This window comes from Schistocerca serialis, chromosome 7 (genome assembly GCF_023864345.2).
Source record: "Schistocerca serialis cubense isolate TAMUIC-IGC-003099 chromosome 7, iqSchSeri2.2, whole genome shotgun sequence".
Lineage (NCBI taxonomy): Eukaryota > Metazoa > Arthropoda > Insecta > Orthoptera > Acrididae > Schistocerca > Schistocerca serialis.
The window spans coordinates 248,004,626-248,018,468 of record NC_064644.1 but is presented as its reverse complement, the minus strand read 5'-3'; positions in this window follow the sequence as shown (position 1 = coordinate 248,018,468).

Below are 13,843 nucleotides of genomic sequence, written 5' to 3'. Positions count from 1 at the left end.
CAAAAGGTGGTCATGTATAAACACTTATCACATTTCAGTTGTATTTCACTAGCAAGTCCTACGTGCTTTATTATGGAGAGTTCCAGACCAACTTCACTACAATGAATACATCTTACACAGTTTGAAAAAATTCCTTTGAGAACCGACATATCAAATATTTCATTCACATCCGATTCGCCCATAAAACATTCATAGTTTTCACTCATTGAACCAAGCTTCTTCTGTGAAGTATTTTCTTTCCCACTTTGACTGCTACGGGCAGGTGTACTTGAGAGGTTAGGTTCACTCACTTGGTTATCGTCTTTATTGTTTACAGTAATAACACATACCTTTGGCTTTCCAACATTTCTCCTTTTCTTAAAAGCCTTCAGAGGATTTCTAATAACTTTACTTTTACTCATTATTATACTTCAACAAAACAGAGACTCAAGAAACAGAATTAATTACGAATATTTTCGAGATAACGACAGAGTAAATAAACATGAAACAATCGACAATCACACCAGCGATGTATATTGAACCATCACAGGTTAGCCACAACACATACTTTATCTCACATCACTAAAATGTACCTGATGAACACGGACGTTAATAATAACACCATTTCACAGCAGTTTAACAGCGCCACAGTGGGTCACGCCCATGTAGAACACATTTCAAAAAAAATTTAAAAATAGTTGTAGTCTTCGGAATTGAATAAATTATATATCTATTAAAAGGTAATAGTCTGCAGATTCAGAAAACGCAAAAAAGTAAAAATTGAACTTTTCATGATTTTGAGCCTTTCGGGAGCCCCTTAAATGATTAATGCATATACCCTGTACTTGCAGTTTCCTAATTCATTGAATGTTGCATCAAAATGAGGCAGCAATCAGGGATAGTCACCCAGTTCAATGCACACGTGTAGACACATACATTGGGTTTCCTTACAATTAATGTTTTTCTTGGACACAAAAACTATAGGAGGAACCAAAGGGCTAGAGCAGTGTTGAATTATCCTAGCATCCAGTTGCTGTCGAACACTTTCTCCAACTACTGATTATACATTATATGAAATTCTATTAGGCTTTTGCACCACCAACGACACACTCCCTGCCAGAATTTCGTACTGTGTTAAATCTGCGGCTGGTAAATACTGTCTTTCTTCAAACAGTCACATGAATTCCTCCAACATTGAATACAGTAGGATTCTCTCCAGTTCAGATAAATGTATTAATTTTTTCCAGCTGGTTTCTAAGGAGTGGCATGATTACATACTCTTCTTGGATTGGCAATGACTTGTGATTCTTTGCAGGGTGTTTGCTGCATCACTTCAAACCATTCAGAAATTGAGTTTCTCCCATCAGAGACCATTAATTCCCCGTTATTTTATGTAAAGTGGCCAGCACTGTTCCATGACGAACTACAACATTGTTTCCTCCAAAATTATCCAGGTAAATGGGGACACAAATTTTTCCATTCATGGTCTCTGCGTTAAAGAGACATCATCTTTTCTCAATCAAGAAGTGATCTGAAACTTTATACTGGCTGAGTGGGTCAATGAGAAAGATATCTTGGTAGCCTCTTGAATTTTGGTTGCCACCCAGAGAACTCTTCCCATTCCACCAAGCATGGTTTCAGGTGCACTGGCTTTCAAACGTATGATATGTGGTTTAGTGTATCTCATAGAATAGGCATCTTCCTGTGAGATACACTACTGGCCATTAAAATTTTACACCAAGAAGAAATACAGATGATAAATGGGTATTCATTGGACAAATATATTATACTAGAACTGACATGTGATTACATTTTCACACAATTTGGGTGCATAGATCCTGAGAAATCAGTACCCAGAACAACCACCTCTGGCCATAATAACGGCCTTGATATGTCTGGGCATTGAGTCAAACAGAGCTTGGATGGCATGTACAGGTACAGCTGCCCATGCAGCTTCAACTCGATACCACAGTTCATCAAGAGGAGTGGCTGGCGTATTGTGACAAGCCAGTTGCTCGGCCACCATTGACCAGACATTTTCAGTTGGTGAGAGATCTGGAGAATGTGCTGGCCAGGGCAGCAGTCAAACATTTTCTGTAATCAAAAAGGCCCGTACAGGACCTGCAACACGTGGTCGTGCATTATCCTGCTGAAATGTAGGGTTTCGCAGGGATCGAATGAAGGGTAGAGCCACGGGTAGTAACACATCTGAAATGTTCAAATGTTCCACTGTTCAAAGTGCCATCAATGCAAACAAGAGGTGACCGAGACGTGTAACCAATGACACCCCATACCATCAAGCTGGGTGATACACCAATATGGCGATGACGAATACATGCTTCCAATGTGCGTTCACCGTGATGTAAACAGAACCTGGATTCATCCGAAAAAATGACGTTTTGCCATTCGTGCACCCAGGTTTGTCAATGAGTACACCATCGCAGGCGCTCCTGTCTGTGATGCAGTGTCAAGGGTAACCGCAGACATGGTCTCTGAGCTGATAATCCATGCAGCTGCAAACATTGTCGAACTGTTCATGCAGATGGTTGTGGTCTTGCAAACGTCCCCATGTGTTGACTCAGGGATCGAGATGTGGCTGCACGATCTGTTACAGCCATGCAGATAAGATGCATGTCATCTCAACTGCTAGTGATACGAGGCTGTTGGGATCCAGCACAGCATTCCGTATTACCCTCCTGAACCCACTGATTCCATATTCTGCTAACAGTCATTGGATCTCGACCAACGCGAGCAGCAATGTCACGATATGATAAACCACAATCGTGATAGGCTACAATCCGACCTTTATCAAAGTTTGAAATATGATGGTACGCATTTCTCCTCCTTACACGAGGCATTACAACAATGTTTCACCAGGCAACGCTGGTCAACTGCTGTTTGTATATGAGAAATCGGTTGGAAACTTTCTTCATGTCAGCACGTTGTAGGTGTCGTCACCGGTGCCAACCTTGTGTGAATGCTCTGAAAAGCTAATCATTTGCATATCACAGCATCTTCTTCCTGTCGGTTAAATTTCACATCTGTAGCACGTCATCTTTGTGGTGTAGCAATTTTAATGGCCAGTAGTGTACATGCATCTTTACACTGATATCACCTACAAATCAGTGTACAGGACCACCAAACTGGACTGTTTGTGGCATGAAGTCAATGATGCCCCGAGAGTGGCTGAGGAAATCACAGGAATACATCAAAATCCTGTCCCCTTTTTCGTAGTGCCGTAAAACTGGGCAAGTTTGTGATCGAAGTACTACTCTGTGACATCAACACATATGCATAACTACTGGTAAAGCAAAGAAAATACTCTACAAACTCACAAGCACAAACACAAGTGACAAAAGATGTAGGGCGTATAACTTTTTCCCAGACATCTGGGAATGTTTATGGGTGAATCATGCCAATTCCAGCCATGGCATGGTTTATTTCCTGAATGGGCATGGCCTATATTCAGCGCTTCTCACTTTCTGTGGATGGCAATTGCCAATGTGGTGAACATGGATGTCCTGAACACATCACACTGTACTGTGAGTGGTAGTCACATGAATTGTGAAAAATAACAAAAACCACAACAGAAGCACTACAACACACACTCAGGGGCTCACAAAACGAGGGCAAATAAATGAACTAGCAGACTACATCTGCAAGACAGACACACCATCTATAAACAAAGAAGACCTTACAGGCATTGTAGCAGATGTCAAAGAGACAACTGGGTTAGTTAGGATGAGGACTCCAGTACTACGGACTCTTCCAACAACAACACAGGGGACACAACACATGAAGAAGAATGTGTAGGCATCCAAATACAGGAACATTAAATGTAGATTGAACCAGAGAGACATATCTGCACTACTATATAAAGACAAGCCATTGTTTAACATTGTTACCAAAAATCTCAAAAAGCTCTTGGCTGATTTTCTTCAGATTTTTACACTTTACTCTAGTAAATGTTCAGGTAGACATAGGCTACACATTTTTTAAATATACTCGGTATATAAATATATACTATATAAAGAGGACAGATGTCAAACTGAACTCCAACTGAGATATGGCAGTGCACAAATTGCCTCTATTTATATGATTTTAAACAATTACTGACATTGTTACTTATTAAATTTCTAGGTTTAACAATTAAAATTTTCACATACATCTTCCCAAATTACATAGAAATTTACATGAAATAAAAGTGGATAATTTCACAGAAAGACAGGAAAGAATCTGTTTCCATTAAGACCATAAATCACATGTTTTATCATTGCATCACTATATTTCATTAATTTCCATATATCATCTTACATACTTAAAGGATAATCATCCTATCATTTTCACATAAACAGAGGAATTAGTGTTATTGAATGAAACACCTAGTTTCAATTAATTAAATTTTGTATGAGTAAATTTTACATTTCTATATAGTCATAATTACAATCCCATTAACTAACACCAATTAAAATATAAGTATGCTTAATTCTGACTCAAAAATTATCATGTCATATTTCTATTACGGATAATATTTGTTTTCTTTAGTTTGAAAACATAAAAATATCCGTCTTTCAGTGATTAGAAATCTGAGACCTTTAATCATTAATTACTCCATAATTACAATAGCAATTTTATTCCTACAATGTGCCTGAAGTTTGTATAAAGTACAAATTGTGATGGTACAATAATTTTTAATCTAACATGTTTCCTTTCAGGAGGATTACTGGGTTGGTTGCACCAATAATCACACTCATTTAGCAACAGTTCATTTATTAACCTTAAGACATACAAGGATCACAAAGAACTGAACTGCTTAGAGTCCAAAGACGAACGCATACCGATGTTGGTGTCGACTTCATCTGCGCCACATAGCCCCCCCCCCCCCCCACCCCCCACCACCACTGCATTACAGAGTACTCTCGAGAGGCGGGAGGGGGGGGGGGTGACTATGGCGTCGGCAGGAGTGGTCCACAGGAGCTGGACCACGGTCAGCTCGACAGCATCATCAGGGAGCTGTGTGGGTAGATGTCGTGAAGGAAGGTTCGGCCACCGAACCTGGAAGTTGTTGAAGCGAGCCGACCGTTGTACTGGGCATGCTGATCGTGCGGTGACAGGTAGGTTGGCGGTTTGCGGGTGGAACGGAGCGATGATGACGATGTCTCCAGTGGGTGTGGCAAACACATAGCATATCCAGGTCGAAATCGGACGGCAGGGGAACACATTTCTCCAGGTGACAGTGAATGGCGGAGGTTGTGTCATGAGCACTGGATGAAGAGGAACACACAATGAACAGCTCGACGTGGGGAGCATGTGGTCACCTGACAGAGTGCGTGAGACCGGAGTAGAGGGCGAGGTCGGAGGACAGAGGAGAGCTCGACAATTGGAACTGGAAATCACTCGATCGAGTGTGTAAGTCTGATGTGGAGGGAGCGGTCGGAGCGTTGTGAGCCATGACAGTGAGTGGCATGGTTGTGGCCTGAAGGGGGGTAGAAGAAGGCTCGACATGAGCAGGCTTAAGTCTGTTGAGAGAGACTGTAACAGCTGAATCTTTCATCTGGATGTCATAGGTGTTGTTTGACCACCAGAAAACTCGGTACGGGCCAGTATATGGAGGCTGGAGGGGAGCACGGAAAGTGTCATCTCAGAGCATGACGTACTCGCAACTGTACAGAGATTTCAGGATGTGAACCTTAGGGCGGGAATGGGTAGAGGATTAAGGGATATGGAGTTTGATGAAGTGTGCGGAGGGATATGGAATTTGATGAAATGGCGTCTGACATGGTCCACGAAGGAAAGTAAGTCAGACTGAGGGAGAGAAGCAGAAGGGCTCACAAGTTCACCAGGGAGAACAATGTTCTGGCCGCATACGAACTCGGCTATTGTGCCTTTGAGGTCTTCCTTATAGATCGCACGAATGTTGAGCAGTACAAGGGGAAGGGCCTCCATCCACAGAGAGTCATGGCATTGAAGAGCCGCCTTTAATTTCGTTAAACAGGTACATTGAATTTACGGTTCCAAACAGGTTTTAATTTTGTCTTTGTTTTGATACAGATATGTAATTCTTTGGTAATTTTATAGTTTTGTGTGGTGTAAGTTGTCCAAGATGTCGTAAAAGTTGGCCTGCCTTGTGCAGTTTAAGAAGTCCACACAGTTTAGGAGCTGCTGGGTTCATGTTGATCAAATACTTAGCTTCATACTCAGGTGATACGCTTTGCAGGTATTGGTTAAGTTTTTAATTTCTTCATTGTAGGTTTTGGGGTGATCTTTTGGTAGGAATTAGGTCTGAGGAGTTGTTTCACTTTCTTAAGATATCACTTTTGTCCATGAGAACCTAAGTACTACTACTACCTGCTTATGTAAGAATTTTCTTACTTTCGGTAATTTTTTTCTTTAGGTTCTTCAGTGTGTTCTGGTCCTCATATTGTGATGTTGGAATATGTAACTGGAGCCATTTTTGTATATCACGGCATACTATATACTTGATTGCAATATCATTCCTTACACTGTTTTCTATATCAACTTTTAAAACATGTAACTATTGTTTGGAAGGTTTATGTGAAGGGACATAATTGAAACCTTTTGCTAGCAATTCCATTTCTTTTGCCGAAAGAACTGTTTAAGGTAAATTTACTACTCATTCTGAAAAGTTTAGTTTGGTTTTTCTGGTTACGGCTGCCCTATGATCGCATAGGCTGTCTATTTTGTGCTTTCGGCATAAGTACATATCTTGGATTATGATACACACGTGTTCACGCATTTCGTTATCAAAAACGTCTAATTCATATGGGCTTGGAATATGTACGATTCACATGTGTATTACTTTAAGATGTGTACTCTCATTGTCCCTGATGCTGTACCGGTTTTCAGTTTCTTTCTTTATCCATGTAGACACTATGACCTTCATTAATTTTTTTTGCCACAGGAGACGCACTTCGTAACTTGATGCACACATATTTCAGTGTAATAATTAGTTTTTAATACTGTTTATTCAACCAAACATGTTGTGTTACCTTCACTTTTTGCTTGAGTAACCCGTTGTATATGATGGATAAAAGCCTTGTATCAGTGCCATTAATCTTATTTATGAATATTTTCCCTTTAGTTCTTGGTAGGACAAATTAAATATTTAATACTAGCCCGTTACTTTGCGGGTGATATGCTGTGGTATGGATGCGCCAGATGCTGCAAATGTTACAAATCCTGTTGAACAGGGCCGACTCAGATTGTCTGCCCTGGTCAGTCATGATGATAGCTGGACATCCGAAACACGATACCCATGACTCGATGAAAGCTCAAGCAACGGTTTCTGCCGTAATACTGGGGAGGGGGACAGCCTCGACCCAGAGAGTTGTTCAGTCGATACACCAGGAACGTAATGAAAGCCGTTAGAGGGGGAGAGAGGGCCAACAATGTCAATATGAATATGCTGGAAATGCCCAGGAGGGATTGAAAAGGCACCGAGGGGGGTGGAAGTGTGCTTGTATACTTTGCAGCATTGGTGCATGATGCAGGAGCGTGCCCATTGCTGGCAGTCCTTGTTGACATTTCTCCACACAAAGCGCTCCGCTACGAGACAGGCGGACGCATGAACACTGGGGTGGGCTAAATTATGCAATGTGTTGAAGACAACTCGACGGAGCGTGGTTGGGATGAGGGGGCATAACATGCCCGTACTGTCGTCACACCAGATCTCACCAGAAATGCAAGGGACGGTGGTGCGGACGAAGTGTAGTGAAGAAGTAGAGTCTGAAATCAGGTTTTGTGTTTCCTCGTCGGTGGGTTTGAGGTTAGGCAGTTCAGAGAGGTCTAACAGCGAATGGATGCCATCGACTCGTGAAAGGAAATCAGCAACTATATTGTCAGCACCCTTTATGTGTCTGACATCGGTGGTGAACTGAGATATGAAGTCCACGTATCTGAAGCGGCGAGGAGGCAGGTCAGCTGGCGGGTTTGTAAAGGCCGCAGCCAGGGGTTTGTGGTCTGTTAAAACATAGAAAGGGTGTCCCTCAACGTCAGTCTTAACATGCTTAATCACTTCGTAGACCGCGAGCAACTCCCTGTCAAATACAGAATATTTCCATTGTGCATTGGTGAGCTTGCACGAGAAGAACTGCAGAGGCAAAGTTTGGCCGTCGATTGTCTGGCTAAGGACAGCACCGATGGCAGTATCACTCGCATCTGTGGTGATGAAAAGCTGCGCATTGGGATGAACATGCGTGATGGTGCAGGCCTCGGCAAGAAGATTTTTGAGGGCAGTGAAAGAGTCAGTCATAGCAGGGGTCCATGGAATGGGCCGAGATCCAGAAGTGTTGGTGCCTGTCAAGGCATCTGTCAGTGGAGCCTGAATCTCCGAGGTAGATGTCAGCGATAATAATTAACCGTCCCCAGAAAGCACAGGAGCTCTTTGAATGATGAAGGTCTCGGTAGGTTTAGTATTGTTTGTACGTTCTCAGGGGGCGGTGAAATGCCATCAGCAGAGACCTGAAAACCAAGAAAAGTGACAATGGGTTGATGTAGCTGCAATTTGTCCTGGTTGGTCTCAATGCCTGCTGCTGTGAGAGTGTTCATAACAGTTTGCACATGTCGAATGTTGTCCTCGGTGGAGGAGCTGAACACCAGAATGTCATCAAGATATGCAAAGCAGAATTTTAGGCTGAATAGCACTTCGTTGATGAAGTGTTGCCAGGTCTGGGTTGTATTTTTCAGACCGAAGGGCATGAATCGAAACTGAAATAACCCTATCAGGGTGGTGATTGCTGTCTTCTCGATGTCTTCAGGTGCCATGGGGATCTGGTGGTAGGCCCATTTGCAATCAATGACATAGAACGTGGTCGCACCTGTGAGGGAACTGGTAAAGTCGGCAATGTTGGGTATGGGGTAGGTGTCCATAATCGTTCATGCGTTTAGTCGATGGTAGTCTCCGCACATGCGCCAGGACCCGTCTTTCTTGGGTGTCATATGTATGGGCATAGACCGGCTACTGACAGAGGGTTCAATGACGCCAGAGCTTAGTAGTTCAGAAATCTGATTTTTAAGGTCGGAGAGACACATGGGACAAAGTCGAAGTGGTTTACTGGAGATTGGGGGACCTGGCGGGGGGTGCTGTCTGCAAGGGGTGGGGTAGCAGCCGTCAGTTCAGGAACACGTGACGCTCATCGTGCATGCGCACTTGTGTCCAGCCGAGTGTCAAACGCTGCCGTGTTAGGAGGGTGTGGCCCTGCGGAACTGTCAGTACACATTATGGCAGTCTTGATAGCACAGTTGCGAGGGGTAGTGGGAGGTAAACACACAGAGGCTCGATTGCTGGGATTGCAAGCAGATTCGGCACACTTACTGACCTTGCTTTGTCCTTGTTGTAGTGTCTGTAATTCCTTTGCTGCATCGGAGAGCTGGAACTGTGTTTTGTGGAGCTGGAGGGAGAGCTCAAAGTTTTCCTTGCATAGGCGAGTGACATGTTCAAGCTTGATAAAGCACTTGTGTGTGGTTTCTTGTAATGTCATCGACAGAGACGAGCATGTACGGATGTACGGATGAGATGAGCCCAGACCGATGTGTCATCACAGGGGGTGGGGCGTTGGGGGGGGGGGGGTGGGGTGCTCGACGGAGCACAAGGGAAGCGAGGTGAGTCTTGGATGGATGAAGAAACACGGTGTTTCACACTAGGTCCGGTGAAGGTTTGTGGTCTTGCAAGAAGTCAATGCCTAGTATAGGTTCGTCAATTTCACACACTAAAAAAGTTCACTCGAGTTTACAGTTTGTGGAGAGTGAGACGATGTGGGAAGTTGAACCCAGTTGAACCCGAGCACTGTAGTTTAGTTGAATTCATGGCTTGCAGTGAAGTATGATGAGGGTGGATGTTCGATGACGCTAAGAATGTAGGCAGCAGCAAAATATCGGTGCCTGTGTCCACTAGGAAAAGGTATCCCGACGAAATGTCTTTAATGCAAAGTCGTCCACAATTATGCGGTTGTTCCTGGACAGAATGGAGCACTGGGGGATGCCTGTCATATTGTGTGCAGGAGGCGGCACCTGGACCTACCTGTGATTGGCGTTTGGGAAGTAGCAGGGTGGTCTGCAGTTCCGTGCTGCCTCACCAAACCATGTGTGGAAGTAACAGTATGGGTAGTGCGGTTGCATTTCCTGTGGAAGGTTTGTTGCCAGTGGCGGTGGCCAAGGTTCGGTGGCCGCAGCAGGTTCCGTTGCAGGAGGGGGTGTGACCATTGGCGGAGCCGGTGACATCCCAGATGCTTGTTTACTGCTTCCCGGACCGAGCAGAACGGTCGGCACACTATGGCCCCGGCCGCATCTGGATGCAGGGCGATGAGCCTGAACCTGAGACTTGTCAGGTAGGCAGTGGCTGGCGAAATAGAGCAGTGATGCATCGTGTAGCTTGTCAGAAATTGTCATTCTTTGCTTGACAGGTTCAGGAGACCTTTGAGCCAGAGCAAAGCGGATGCGAGGAGACAGTTTATCTGACCAGATGGCGAGGAGAGCTGTGTCAGAGAGTAGGTCGGCGCTGACCAGGGCATGTAGCCGTCTCCAGAGCTGGGAAGGTTTGTCACTGCCTAGTTGCTCGACGTGGAGCACTTGCTGTATTGCTGCCTCAGTTGAGCGTGCAAGCCAACGTAGAACTGTCATTTTGACTAGAGCGTACCGGGTAGATGAGTACAGGGCGTCGACCGGATCAGCAATCAAGTCCTCCTGGTCGTGCAGGTGGGTGATGAGGCACAGAAACCTGGTTGACTCATCGAGTTTGAAATGGTCGAAAACTTCATCCAAAATTTTGAACCAGGTTGTTGCTCTGTCGGGATTAAATGGCGGCAGCGTCAGTAAGCATTGTAGAATGTTCGGAAGAACAGGTTGAGTTGAGTTCATCAGCGCACTGCCTGAATTGAGCTGTGGTTGCTGTAGTATTCCAGGAGAGTGTGCCTCCAGGAGATGTGGCAATGATGGCTGTTTGGGTGGCAGCACGAAGGTGACACATTGTGGTTGAGTGTGACCTGTTGAAACGCGGGAGGCCGACGCAGGTGAGACACCGTAATGCATCAATTGTGGTTGTGGAAGCTCAAAACATTGCGGGTGTGTTTGGATTGGCACATCGCGGAAGACCGACGCAGATGAGGCACCGAGATGTGCCGAGAACAGTAGTGGAAGCTCGACTGGAGCCGGTGCGGGGGCGACAAGGGAAAAAAGTTCAAAGATTGAGAATGCGTGTTAGTCTGCAGAAAGCTCGACGTATGATCAGAGCCAGGGCCACCTGTGTTGCAGGGAGGCTGTGGAGGTGTGGGCTGTCCTGAAGCACAGTGTGGGAAATGATGTCAAACGTGGGACGGAATGTGTGAATGTTCACTGTTCATAGTCACTCCACTCAAAATGGTGTGTGGATAAGGTGAGTGTTGTGGCACAAAACACTGAGGCGTAGCAGTGGTACGGAGGTGGAGGTCAGGTATTTGATAGCCGGAGTCATGCACACTCCTAACCTCACTTATTGTTGCAGGCTCAAAAACGTCTAGTGAAATCGGTGGAATCATCGAGTGAGAGGCATCATGTTGCAGTCCTGGTGGGTGTACATCGCCTGCACAATGATGCATGTATTACAAAATCCGGCGTTAGGCTCTGCTGGCTCTCCAGCAGGGATACAACTTCCTCAAATTCTGTCCTGAAATGAGATCCATCCTTCATGAAATCCTCCCCACTCCACCAAGAGGGTCTTTCTGCCATCCACCTAACCTTCGTAACCTCTTGGTTCATCCCTATGAAATCCCCAAACTACCTTCCCTATTTTCTGGCTCCTACCCTTGTAACTGCCCCCAGTGTAAAACCTGTCCCATGCACCCTCCCACCACCACCTAATCCAGTCCTGTAACCCAGAAGGTGTACACGATCAAAGGCAGAGCCACGTGTGAAAGCACCCACGTTATATACCAACTGACCTGTCTACACTGTGAAGCTTTCTATGTGAGAATGACCAGCAACAAACTGTCCATTCACATGAATGGACACAGGCAGACAGTGTTTGTTAGTAATGAGGATCACCCTGTGGCTAAACATGCCTTGTTGCATGGCCAGCACATCTTGGCACAGTGTTACACCGTCCGGGTTATGTGGATACTTCCCACTAACACCAACCTGTCAGAACTCCGGAGATGGGAACTTGCCCTTCAGTATATCCTCTCTTCCCATTATCCACCAGGCCTCAACCTCCGCTAATTTCAAGTTGCCGCTGCTCATACCATTCAACAACATCTTTGCCTCTGTACTTCCGCCTCGACTGACATCTCTGCCCAAACTCTTTGCCTTTACAAATGTCTGCTTGTGTCTGTATATGTGCGGATGGATATGTGTGTGTGTAGCGAGTGTATACCTGTCCTTTTTCCCCCTAAGGTAAGTCTTTCCACTCCCGGGATTGGAATGACTCCTTACTCTCTCCCTTAAAACCCACATCCTTTCGTCTTTCCCTCTCCTTCCCTCTTTCCTGATGAAGCAACGGTTGGTTGTGTGGATGAATGCTAACAACCAGTATAGAAAACATGACATGTAAGCATATAAAGAACCAAATGTAGGTAAAAGTACAAAGCATAATGCAGATCAGAGTAATACACTTGACATACTGAAACATAGCTTAAGCTCCAAGTGTAATTGGTGTGTTAAAGAAACGGTTGCTGTCCAGCTGGAGCATGCAACCAAAGTATCTCCTATCTGACTTATGCCTTCCACAGACAAATCAGCCAACACTTATATTTCATCAAGACTGTGGTCATCAGTAACCATGCAGCCAAAAATCCACTAATAATACTATTGTCTCCCTAGGACAACAGCAAGCAAAATACTCCTGAATCTTATTAATCAAAAGCTTTCAAAGACAACACCAGATTTACTGCAGAGCAATGGAATTCATTAGAGTCAAGATAAAGTAAATAATAAGTAAATCATTGTAATTCATAGAATCTGTGTCATGTGTAAACTTCAAATAACGCGCTAAGTATATGCAATGTAATTTGTTGCTAAAAGTCTCCATAATAATCATACTGAACATTCAATCATATATGTATGAGGTATCTGAGATTTACATATCACTGAATAATTGTAATATCATAAATATGTGAAATAATACCAAATGTTATGCAAGTGGCCAAGTTATACCATAGTTCCTGCTGATCAACTAGAGTATTAAGTAGACAAATACATGTGTATTATCCAGTTGGCTGTACTTCTCTTTAAAATTCATATTGTTGTCAGTTCCTGCCAGTATAGATGAGATAGATGCTATTTTCAAATCTGCCAAATCACTTCTTATACCTAGAGTTGATTTAAACATGTGACAAGACACTAAGTGTAAATGGTGCAAATAAGGAATGTAATACCTACGTATAAAGATGTTTAAGCAAATACTACATTAGCTGGGGCCCTTGTGCTGGCCAGACACATAGTACATGCAGAGAGTATTCCCCCCACCCCCCCTACCCCCCCCACCCCACCCCGAAGGTTGATCATATTCGTATATATGGCTTCCATTGTGTGGTGTTTCTTAAACCAATTAGCTTATGTGACTTTGGATAAATTAGCCTGAATGCATTTGGATGTGGTATCTCTAAGATTTCAAATGGTCCAATGTATATATCGAAGAATTTTTTTTTTTTTTTGATAATTGCTTTTGACTTTTCATAACTTTTAGTCAACACGAGGTCTCCTACTTTAAATTGTGTAACTTTAAGATTTTTGTCATTTTTCTTCTTCCTCTTACTATGATATGCCTCCATTTTTTTTTTCACCACCTCTTCCCTCTCATCAGCAGTCAACTCTGCACCGGTTGGAAACTCAATCAATTCACTTAGTAAGTTAGTAGGTTTCTGATTGAAATGAA